Source organism: Lutra lutra, chromosome 1 (assembly GCF_902655055.1).
Source record: "Lutra lutra chromosome 1, mLutLut1.2, whole genome shotgun sequence".
NCBI lineage: Eukaryota > Metazoa > Chordata > Mammalia > Carnivora > Mustelidae > Lutra > Lutra lutra.
The window spans coordinates 78,047,275-78,059,379 of NC_062278.1; the positions used below are offsets into that span (position 1 = coordinate 78,047,275).

Below are 12,105 nucleotides of genomic sequence, written 5' to 3' on the forward strand. Positions count from 1 at the left end.
AAACCAGAGCACCAGTGCTGAGAACCCAGCTCCTCTAAGCCCTACCCTGTCTGGTCTTGCCTTGGTTTCAGGCTTCCCCATTAGGAGGCAGCTGGGAGATGCCTGGCAGATACAGCATCAGTGTACCTTGCATTCTAGCTGATCCTGCTCCCAGGTGTCTCAGCCAGGGTCCACTGCTGCTCTCCTGGTGGAGAACAGAGGCCTCTCCCCAGCTGTGTGACTCGTACCTCTAACATAAGTCTGTCCAGCCTGCGGCAGTGGGAGTGCTGGCAAGCTTTCTTCCATCTCTTGAATGTTATTGACATGATTAGCCTGTGGAAAAAGTGCAGGTGTGTTTGTGTGTACGGGGTGGAGGGCACAGGGAAGGCAAAACAGCGGATGTGTGGTGCCTTTGGCAAGTAAACCAATGTGCATTATGAATTTAGATTAGTGTGCTATTTAGATATTTTGGTCCAGTTGAACAAAAATTGAAAATAAGCAAAAGCTTAACTGCCTAGCTATCTCCTTAAGCTTTTCCTTGTCTGTCACCCAGTGCCCAGCAAAGCTCTGAGCCAGGTACATATTTTTTCCCCTGTCCCAGTAAATCCCAAAATCCTTTGTACACTGATAGGGACCCTCGGCAAGGGTCTGCAAACATTACCCTCTGAGTTCTGTCAAGCACTGTGTTAGGACTAGCGGAAGTGCCCAGGTGAATTTGCTTTCACACTGTCCCCGCAGTGATGTTGAGACCCAGTTGCATGAGGATCTAAAACTCACTGAGGCAGAGGTGCTCGGAGCCCCGGCCTCGGGCTGTGGTTGTCTGTCCTTAGCATTTTAGTGTGTCTGCCTCATGTTGGTCTGCGTTAAAACATCACCTCCTCAGAGAGCCCTGTTCTGTCCATGACATCTGATGCAGCCAACCCTGTACCCAGCACCTTCCAGCCCCTCACCAGCTTTTATTTTTTTCATAGCTCTCTTCCTTATTTAAAATAATAGTAATTTTTCAATTTATGGTCTCCATCACCCCCTTAAAGGACTTCATTCTTTTCATGAGACCAGAATTTAATTCTCTTGTTCACTGCTAAATTAGTGTCTGGCATTACTGTAGAAGTTCAATAGATACTTAGTGAATTTATGAGTGAATCTATCTGTACAATTTTGGTCAAACTCAGGAGTTGATTTACTTAACTGTTACATGATGAGTCTGTCTAGAACCTCTAGATTTTTATAATTTTTGTGTAATAGGGTAAAATATATAGGTATCTTTTAAAATCTTTGGTGCATAAAATTGCATCAACCATAATCTTTAATATATAAAATACTCTTATGCAAAGTTGATGCAAGTTTGACTTTAAAAAGTTTAATTCTGTTATTTTTAATCATGTTAATAGTTTTCCTTAAACTAAATAACCAAAACAAAAGGCAAGATGGTAATAAGCTACATGTAGCTGAATGCTTTGCTCTCCTTCCCACAGGCCATCTCTGGTCATCATGTGTCCTGAATGCTATTTTCTTCATTCTCCTGCTGTCTTGTTTTGTAGTGTACTGTAACGTCTATATATTTTCCTGAAAGTGTGTGTGTATCTGTGGTGTGTGTGTGTGTGTGTGTGTGTGTGTGTATGTTTTAAAAGGCCACATGTGATCTTTTAGTGACTTAACTGTATCGTACCACATATCATCCATGTTACTGAGTATTGTTTTATCATTCGTTTGTCTTGATGACTATAACCTTCCATTGTCTGACCATTTCAGTTCATACACTCAGTTTCCTGTGTTTGGGGTGTTTCTGGGTTTTTGCCCATGCAAACTATGTTGAGATGTATATCCATATTGTCTCTTGATGAACATGTGAAAGATTTTCCTGTGGGGATAAATCTAGAAGTTAAATTGTTGATTCATAGGGTATATGAATGTTAAAATAATGGGAAACATTGTTCAAACTATGTTCTAAAGTGGTTGTACCAATTTATACTCCTATCAACAATGTGTAATGATACTGTGGTCACAAATCTTCCTCAACATTTCATAATCTCAGATTTTTACAGTTCTGTTTGTGACATGATATTATATTGTGGTATTGATTTGCGTTTCCATGATAACTGATGGTAGGGGCATCTCATCATATAATAATCAGTTATTTCCATGAAATGTCAACTCATCTGTCTCATTTTTCTGTTGGGTTGTTTATGCTATCATTGATTTGTAAAAATTCTTCAAATATTGTTGATATCTGCTTTGTTTGGGTGTATATATGGTGAATTGCCTTTCCCAGATTGTAACTTGTCTTTTCACTTTTAAAGATTTATTTTGATAAACAAAAGTTACTGATTTTAATGTAGTCAAATTACCTTTTTTTTTTGAGCTAGTTTTTTTGTATCAAAAGAAAATTTTTCTATCTCAAAGTCTAAACTAATAGTTCTTATAATATGGCTTATTATGTCCATGGGGATCCTTGACACCCTTTCAGGTGGGCATTGAAAATCAACACATCTTTCAAAGAATAGTAACATGTTATTTGCCTTTTCTAACTTGTTACACTGACATTTGTATGAAAGGTGCAAACGCTGTGGTATGTAAAACAAACCTGATGGGACTTTAGTACCAGTCAAGGCCATGTACACATCTGTCCATGTAGTCACTACTACATTGGAGCAGTCATTACTGCTCTGCATTCCCACTAACCAGGAAATGAAAAGGCTAAGTGTCCTTGATGAAGGAATGTGTATTGTACTTGGTTCAATCTTACCCTTTAAATATGTGTCGTAAATATTTTGCATTACAGAATAGGAATCGTTCCTAAAGCTTTTGCTAGATATGATGGTTGTTTAGAGCAACAACACTGGAGTGACTGAGCCATGAGCTGAATTAGATGCTTTTTCCTGGAACACCGTTTTTACTTGAAAGAATGATAACAAACTATAGTAATTCAGACTGAGGTATTTGGCAGACATTTTCTCAAAAAACAGATGAAGTGAGCCTTCACTAAGGAAAACAAATAGCAGCACTTTCCAGTACTTAGACAGAGATCAGTACCAATATTAATACTATTTTTTGATTTTATATAATGAAGAGTATATTCTGCATGAATTCTGCATGAGTGTACATCTCCAAGTGACTGATGATTGTATCATGTTATAAAATCTAGCGCAGATCAAAGGCTTATTCAGAGACTACGTTAGACTAAAGGATTTTATCGTAAGAGGAATATTCATTGATGAGGATTTAGATTCTACATTGCAAACAACATATAAGAAACCACCACTTTTTGAGTTTTCATGTAGTGCCAAAGAAGAAAATCCAGAAGGCTACCACATACTTTTTCCTTTTCCTATTACATATCTGTGTGAGGCTAGATTTTCTTTAATATGCTTTAATTAAAACTACCGTTTGACACTAATTAAATGCAGAAATGAATATGAGAATCTTAGTCTAGATGTTAGAGAAATGTAAAAATGTAGAATGTCACCTTTCTAATTAAAACTTTTTTTGATAATTTATTTTTCACAAAATGTTATTCATGTTAACATTTGGCACTATTTCAAAACAATTATAAATATAAATTTAACAATTTTAACATCTAATATAGTAAATATTGTTAGATTTAACTTACACAAATGAAAGCTCTTCAGACTACTGAGTGTTGGGAAAGGGATCTTGAGACCAAAAGTTTGAGAATTCGTGGCAAAATATATTTTACTATATTTTCCAATAAGGCTTTCTGGGGGTTAATTTGCTTATTTTGATGTCAGGCTTTAATTTATACGTATACTAGACAGTATGTGGACTGTCTATAAATACCAAAAAAGGACACCAGACATTTATAAAGAGTAATTAAATTCTAAAAATAAGTAAAACTTCCCAGTCTATCTTTGTAACTCCTACAGATCGGATATCTTTCATTTCACTTTTTTCTTGGGTTTTTTGGTAAGGTTGTCTATTTGGTTATTCATCCACACCCACAAGGCATGAGAATTAAGCATATATTAACCTTCATGTCTTTCCCCACCTCTCTCTGTGTAGGACTACCACCTGTAGGACTCAGGGCCCTGGGTTCCCAATTGCCAGGTCTCTGGCTGTCAGGATCCCTGGTCGGCCTGCTTATTTACAGTGTGGGTCACTTATGGTGTTTGCTACTTAGTGGACGTATGTTGATAGATGCTTGCCACCTGTGTGCTGGCATAGTCCCCAGTTTTCTGTTGAAATGATGGAAGGTGAATTGGGAGAACTCTTCATGCTCCCTTATTTTGCAGTTTCTTGTTTGGCCCTCTGAGTAGCAGATGCTAACTCAAAAAGTTTCCTGTGAGGTTTTTAATCTTGCTAATACTATCTCGGACCTAATAAGTTATTAGCAAGGATGGGGAAGAAAATTCTGTTTTTACTGAATAGCTTCTACGTGTCAGAGACTAATATGCCCCATTAGTATCTTAGCGGCTCTTTGTGGTGATAGCTTTATCATGATGTTTTATGGGTTAGGGGATGGAGGAAGATCATAGAGGCAAAAGAGCTAAGAAACAAATGTAGCTCAAGGTCACAGTAGATTCGAATTCAGTTTTTTATCTGCAAAAGTCTGCTTTTTCTACCATATAAAATTGCCGCTGTAAAAATCTGAGTGCCTGTAATATTGCCTGTTTTATGCAATGTAATTATTGTTACTGTTGTGCAAACAAGTTAAGAGGCAGAGCAGTCCTGTACGCTTTTGCATCTCCAAACTTGTGTTTATGTATAAATTACAGTTTTTATTGGGCACATTCATCTCTTTAGATCAGAGAGAGATGGGATAGGTGAGAGGGTACCGGATTTGAAGCCAGATGGCTTTTTCTTGAAGTCCCGTTGTTGACCTTTATTAGCTGTGTTACTGTGTTCAAGTCAACGAACCTCCCTGGACCCTAGCTTCCTAACTGGTAAAACAGAGCCAAAAACAGAAGGCATTTCCTGTTGTAATTTGGCTGCAGGAAACGTCCAGTTTTGATAATATCTGTGCAAATGCTTTAAAAACAGAGGGCTGTATCTATGGAGATTTGTTACTTGGAATTGTTAATTAGAAGTCCTGGATCTTGCTGTCATATTACAATTATGTAAAATACCATTAATAGTTTTTTCCTCACCCCTTGACTTTTGGCGCTACCTTTTGAGACTGTTTCTCTTCCTTTCCTATTAGAGTGAGTCATATAAAATTGCTAATATTTGGCTGTTTTTTTTTTAACCTACAAATGTGGAAATTTCACATGATTAGTATACTAATACACTTAATAGTTATTAGTGAAATTACACATGAATGGTTAACAAAATCTGTATAGTAAGGCATATGGCAAGAAGTAAGTAAGCCTACATGTTGGTTTTGTTTTTCTTTCCTTTTTCTTTTTCTTTTTTAAATTCCAAGTGGTTTTTTTTTTTTTTTTAAATTCTATTTATTTGGGAGAGAGCAGGAGAAAGAGCAAACAAGTGAGAGAGAGTGCACAAGTGGTGTAAAGGGCAGAGAGAGAAGCAGACTCCCCACTGAATAAGTAGCCCAGTGTGGGGCTTGATCTGGGACTCTGGGATCATGACCTGAGCCAAAGGCAATGCTTAACCAACTATAATCCCTACCAGTTGTGAAATGTTTTGTGTTGAAGCACTAAAGGTGAAGCAGTCTTCCCCTATAATGGGTGGGGCTGATACAGAAAGTCCTCTAGAATGGAAAGAGGACTATATATGTATATAGCTTTCCTCCCACGAATCCTATCTTTAAGTGGGGAAAACTGGCAAGAAAGTTGGTAAGTGGGGTGCCTGGGTGGCTCAGTCCGTTAAACATCTGTCTTCAGATCAGGTCCTGGGATCAAATCCCACACTGGACTCGTTGCTCAGCAGGGAGTCTGCTTCTCCCTCCCCCTGTTTGTGCTCACTCTCTTCTGTGTCAAATAAATAAAATCTTAAAAAAATTTGGTAGGTATAAAAATGAATTAAGAAAAGACTTAAAAGATTACATTTTCTACATTTAGAAAATCACTGGTTAAGAAGACTCATAGCTTTTTAAAAAATATTAAATTTTGTGACTTTTAAAACATTTTTCCCAGCAGAGTTGGGAGGCCCTCGTTGTTGATAAATGATCCTATCTCTCTGCCCTCTACCAGTCACAATGTTCTTACCGTTTCCCTAGTAGGGCTTTTAAATAACTGTTTTGCTAGGAAACATACTAGAGTGGATCCTAAGCACAAATGAAATTTAAAATTATCTGTTAGTCTAGACTTTATGAAATTTACTATACAATTTTTAGAAAAAAACAAAAATAAGTTCCACAAGTTGTTCTTTGTCCTTGCCACCCACAAATTAAAATAAAAAAAAAAAAGCCCCAAACCTCCCCCCCAACAAAAAAACCACTGAATACTTGATATTTAAATGTTGGTGAAGTCTCAGAGAAAGAAATCAGAAGAATCAAAGATACGAAAAGCCAAGCCTAAGACGTTAAAAAAAACCCTAAAAGAGCAACCATGAGGCTTATTTAATTTCTGTGTCTTTCCTTTAAAAATCAGTTGTGACTCACCATTAGTTCCACACAAGTAGCTCAGGCATTTAGGTTTCAGAGAAGACTTTAAATGCTTCCTTGCATGAAGTATTTTGCCTTTGGTTTCAGGCTTTGCGGAGCTGAGCCATTTGTGCTCTTAAACCAAACCTATTTTGTCTGTCTTCAGCTTTTCCTTTCTTTATTAGCCTCCCTCAGCTCTGGGGATTACATCATAGCCCAGATCTTTCGGTGCTTCTTACCGTATCCCAAGCTGATTTTAACCCACTTTCCACACACACACACACAGAGCACTGTCTTATGTTGTATATAAGCAGTAAGTTTATGAATTTTTTAAAAAGTAGTGATTTCTTAAAGCTTAATGCATGTGCCTGTGGAAGAAATTCCTGCTCCAGGCAGTTAAAAGGAACATTGATGGGGAACAGTTAATTGGACTTAATTTAGTTTTTTAATTTGGAAATCAAGTCTCGTCTGTAAATCTGTCTCATTTAATCCATTAAAAAAAAGAATTTAGTACAACATGAGTACAGACAGCCATTTCACATTGGAATCACAAATATTCTTTAAATATACTCTGCATCGGGTGGACATTTTTTTACTTACCGGGTTTTCCAGCTTCTCTTCCTCTCTGTCGGCAAGATTGGATCAGCAGCTGAGTGTAACATCTGATGCTGAGGGAAATAGACTTTGCTCTCTCCTTGGGCTGCGCGTGTTGACCAATGGGAAATGCTGCATTAGCTCTCAGACCAAAACACTTAAAGTACTCTATGAAATGTTGACATCTTGCCAAAGGCTTGGATGTCAGATACTCCAGATGTCCAGTGCTCTTCGGAGCCCAGCTCTACTATGTGCTTGTATAAGACGGATATGATTTATGCTTAAGGTTACAGATTATCAAGGCCCGACCAAACAGTGACTGGTGTGAAACTGGGTAGAGCGAGAAAGGGGAGAGCAACAGAGCAAATGAGAGCTCCAGCCAGCAGGAGGCTAGATCTTTCCCATGCCTAGCCGTGACCTCTTCCTGTGAAGCTATTGTAAGAATAGCTTCTGTGTTTATTGGGAAGTATTTTCAAATTGTACATCACATGGCTTCAACTAACTCCTTGAAACTTGTTGGAAAATGGAGAAATATTTGGAACAAATGAGACCAGAACAAATTGCCACTTTCAGTAGCAGGGGAAGAAGGGGGAAGGCTATGCAGGTAGGCTGATCACCTATGAGTCTCGATCAGTCTTGATTGAAAGACCTAGCTGTCTCTGTAACACACTGACCTGGTTCTAGGGGTATACTGATGGTGCCTGATCTACTCAAGCTGTTAATGTTGACATATTCCCAACCTTGAACTGTGACTCTAATCTTTCTTGGGTTACCCCTCCTCTTCAATTTGGTTTCTGAACACCCTGTTTGAGCCACACTTTTGGATTCCTTCCTCATTTAACAAACTGTTGCTGGGACTCATTGTTCTTACACAGTGTTCTGGATTAATGTAATCATAATACCTCTGTCAGGAGGAAGGGGGCCTGAGTCTCCTAAACTCTACTCTAAACTCATCTGGTTTGGACCTGTATCATCAACTTTACTCACTTTACCACTTTCTTTCCCTTTCTCTTAGGATAGCCTGCTCATTATCAGCCATGCTTATTATCTTTATCACACGAAACAAAACCCCTCAAAGCCATCGCTTGACTTAAGCCCTTTTATTAGGTACTACTGTCTATTAGTCACCCAAGCTGTAAACTGTCACATTTTCCTTCGTGATTTCCTCTGCTCATACCCAGTGTATCAGCAAAGCCTGATGATTTTTTTAAACACCTAAATATTTCTTATTTATTTATGATTCCCACTAAACCTGTATTCCCCACCCTAGCCCACTCCCCAGTGTCTACCCTCTAAAATCAAGCATAGCCATGTCCTTTATGTGGGTCCCTGTCGCTGTACGAGGGAAGTTCATCCTGTTGAATCTGACAGATGTAGTGCTTTGTGATTTGGAGGCCCTCATCTACCACTGCTTGCCCGCGGCCTGTCCATTGGTTTGAACTCCCTGCAGTTCTGGCCTCCTGGCTTGAGCTTATGCCTTTGCCTCTCTCTGGAATATCTTCTTTCTCCTTTTTCCTGGGTCATCCTGGATTTGAACTGCTTTAAAAATTTCATGGAGTCATCTTAAAAACTCAATGTTTAGTTTCATCCTATAGAAAAATATCTTTGAAATTCTAGATTTCATGTGCTTATTTTTTAAAATGTGCTAAAATGATGGCATAACTCTTTAGTAAGTTTGTCTGAGTTCAGTTTATCCGATTTCTTACACCTGCCGAAACCCACTCATCCTCTTTTCTGTTAGCTAAAAATGCTATTGATCGATCCTTCCACCAACCTATTCTGACATTCATCTGTTCATCTCGTCAGTCAGCTGCTGTTGAATGGTTGTCTTCTGCAGACTGGGTGCTGAGAGGGCCCTGGGGTGTTAACTGAGTTCTTTACCTGTGCTCTTTAATTTTCTTCTCTTTGTTTCTCCCAACTAGATTGGGAGCTGATGAAGGCAGAGCAATATCTTGACAATTTCGTATCTTTAGCACCTACCATTTTTACTCATGGAATTAAAAGAACACAAAAGTAAAGATGTCTTGGTTTCTAAATTTTCTTTTTCTTCTAAGATTTCCTTGTAACACTTGTGTTTCATAAATGAGACTTGTAAATATTGGTAAGGGACAGAATAAAAAGTTAATAGGCTTAGTTTCTTTCTTTTTTTTTTTTATTTTTGAAGGCTTATGATTTGTATGTAAAAATGAACTGATTTTATAAATACTCAATTTGATTGCCAGGAATAAGTTTGTAGTCTGGTAACTGCTATAACTTGCTCAGATACATAGAAACCTTAAGTCAGATATGTATATTTTAACCAAAACCAGTACTTAGGGCTATGTGGATCATGTTTGGTTCAATTTATGATGGTAATTTAAAAAAAAAAAATTATCTTAAAAAAGATGTTTATTTCATTTATTTTTTGTGGGAGGAAGAGGGAGAGAGATTCTCTACTTACTTATTTAGAGTGTGAGTGGAGTCTGGGGTGGGGGGACGGAGAGTGAATCTCAAGCAGACTCTGCTGAGCGACAGCCTGATGCAGGGCTTGATCCCTTGACCCTGAGATCATGACCTGAGCTGAAATCACAAGTTGGGTGCTTAACCGACTAAGCCACCCAGGCGCCCCAAGATTGATTTATTTGAAAGAGAGAGTGCTCATGAATATGAGCGTGTGAATGTGTGCTCGCATGAGTTGGGGTGGGTGGTGGGGGGCAGAGGGAGAGAACCTCATAGAGGCTCCCCACTGAGCATGAATCCAGACCCCTGCCCCCCAGTCTCAAACCCTGAGGTCATGACCCAAGCGGAAATCAAGAGTTGGAGGCTTAACCAACTAAGTCACTCAGGTACCCCATGATTGCAGTTTTGAAAGGAATGTCTACTATGTGAAAATGCCCAAGGGTAAAAAAATATATATATATTTTTAGAAGGAACTTGTCCATTTATAACGGTATTCCATTTGTAAGTTGAAGGAAGAACTGAAGGCACTTCAAACCCGAATCTCTAAGTCTATGAGTTCCATACTCTTGGGGAGTTATAAGGAAAAAGTATTGATGGAATTCATTAGCACAAAGCTAAGGCCTTAGGGAAACTTGGGGTCATGACAGGCATGACATGAGTAATGAGCTAAATATCAGTCTGTTCTAAGGAGACACGGGGGGGGGCATATCTCATCAACTAGCTAATTTTGGAAACATACCCCTTTTTATTTTATTTAAGTTGATCATGTCTGTAGTTTTGTACTCTGCCAGAAATCACTGAACTAACTGTCCCAGGAGTCCCCTCCCCACACACATTCTCCACTTGAGGCAATGACAGCATGTAATGTGCATTTTGATGTGGCTTAGACCAGGTCCTGTTTCCAAACACACTATCTATTTTATTTTATTTACCTCTGGCCTTTGTCAGGCTAGTATTTCCTCATCCTGAAATGGATCCTATCTTCCATTTCTACCTGTTGAACCCTTGTGTATCCCTTAAAATACAGCTCAGATCCACTGTTCATGGAGCTTTTCCTTATCTTAACCACTATATGGCTTAATCTGAATTCTGATTAGGCCACTTCTCAGACCCTGTACTGTGTCACAGATGGTAGTGGTTGTCTCATCTGGTTTTGGGGGAAGGTGAGTTTTTGCTGATGTTCCCTGAGTCTGTTATTTGTGGAGTCACCAGATCTGTCAGCCAGGAGGGCAGGTGATGTTTCTGCAGCTTTTGTCACCTCATATTGCCAAGGCTGTCCAGGCTGTGCTTGGTGCATTATTACCCTTTTGCTTAGCCATCCATAGACACCTTGCTTTCTAAAACTCTAGCTCATTGAAAAAGGAAGGTCTTTATACAAAGAGGGGACTGTATGTAATCAATGAAGATCTCCATTACTTTTCCTTTGTTTTCCCTTAGCTGAAGCAATTTGAACATCATTTTATGTATGTATGTGTGTATTTATATATTTAATTCAAATTAATGTAAAATTTTTATTCATGTCATGCATTTATGTACTTTAAGAAATCAAATAATTTTATACATCTTATAATGGAAAACAATAGATCCTGCTGTTTCCCTGTGTCCTAGTGGCTACCTTTTTCACATTGTAGCTATTATTTTTAGGTATTAACCCTTGAATTTTTACATAAATGACAGTTCTTGGCTTTTAGTAGCATCTGTTGACTTCTTTGGGTGGAAGATGAAGTTTCAGCTCCCTTATTCTTTAGCACTTCTCCTCACCTAGGTATTATGTTTATAATCTCTGGATAAATCAGTATCACTTTTTCATATAATGAGAGTTATGTAAATATCATTTATGGCTGAGGCTCATCACATGCTTTGAAAGGGGTTACAATTCCCCAGCTTGCTCTAGTGACCAGGAGAAACTGTGCCCTGTTGGTCTAATGAGGGCCTCATGGTTCAGGCTGCCCATGTTCCCATTTTCAGTTAATTAAGATATGTAAACATGCTATAGAAATGTTAGCTCTCATCACTTGAATGTTAAAATTTGAGCCAAACTTTATTCAGTCTAGTTCTTAGCTGTATGTGTACGAATACGTTTAAAAGTACTTGTGCTGGGGCGCCTGGGTGGGCTCAGTTGGTTCAGCGTCTGCCTTCAGCTCAGGTCATGATCCCAGGGTCCTGGGATCGAACCCTGTTGTGGGCTTTCTGCCCAGCGGGGAGCCTGTTTCTCCCGCTCCCTCTGCCTCCCTTGTGCTCTTTCTCTCTCTCTGTCAAATAAATGAATAAAATCTTAAAAAAAAAAGTATTTTTGCTAACAGCTGCATTTAGAGAAATATGTAAAGTCCAGGTGTGGATGAATGTATACAGCTTTTGCTGGGGAGATACTTAGTAGCATTGTAGCTCAACAGAGGGGAAATGTCTGTGGACAAATGCTTGTTCTTAAAAATTTTCTGTTACATTGCACTGGAAAGACCTTTTACTAAAGATAAAGACCTTTACTTTATCTATTTTGGGCATTTTGCTCTTGGCAACATTTTTTTTTAAATTAGAGGGAGCATGAACAGGAGGGGCAGAAGGAGAGAGAGTCTTGAGCAGATTCCTTGCCA

General features: G+C 38.6%; 2 protein-coding genes across 13 annotated transcripts in view; one reads left to right on the top strand and one right to left on the bottom strand.

Annotated features, from left to right (window-relative positions):
* MED12L (mediator complex subunit 12L) overlaps positions 1-12,105 on the top strand; it is a 333,058-nt gene that overhangs the window by 142,628 nt on the left and 178,325 nt on the right. The window lies entirely within an intron of this gene.
* Positions 1-12,105, bottom strand: part of P2RY14 (purinergic receptor P2Y14) — a 55,397-nt gene that overhangs the window by 18,714 nt on the left and 24,578 nt on the right. The window contains exon 1 of one of the 6 annotated variants that reach the window (XM_047728115.1): positions 7,082-7,468. The exons of 1 other annotated variant lie outside the window; for it this stretch is intronic. The gene's annotated coding sequence lies outside the window, so the exon portion shown is untranslated. Of the gene's footprint in view, positions 1-126; positions 434-6,499; positions 6,616-7,081; positions 7,469-12,105 lie in introns of those variants that run through there. 4 more of the 6 variants (XM_047728085.1, XM_047728094.1, XM_047728123.1 and 1 more) reach the window with 4 other exon arrangements.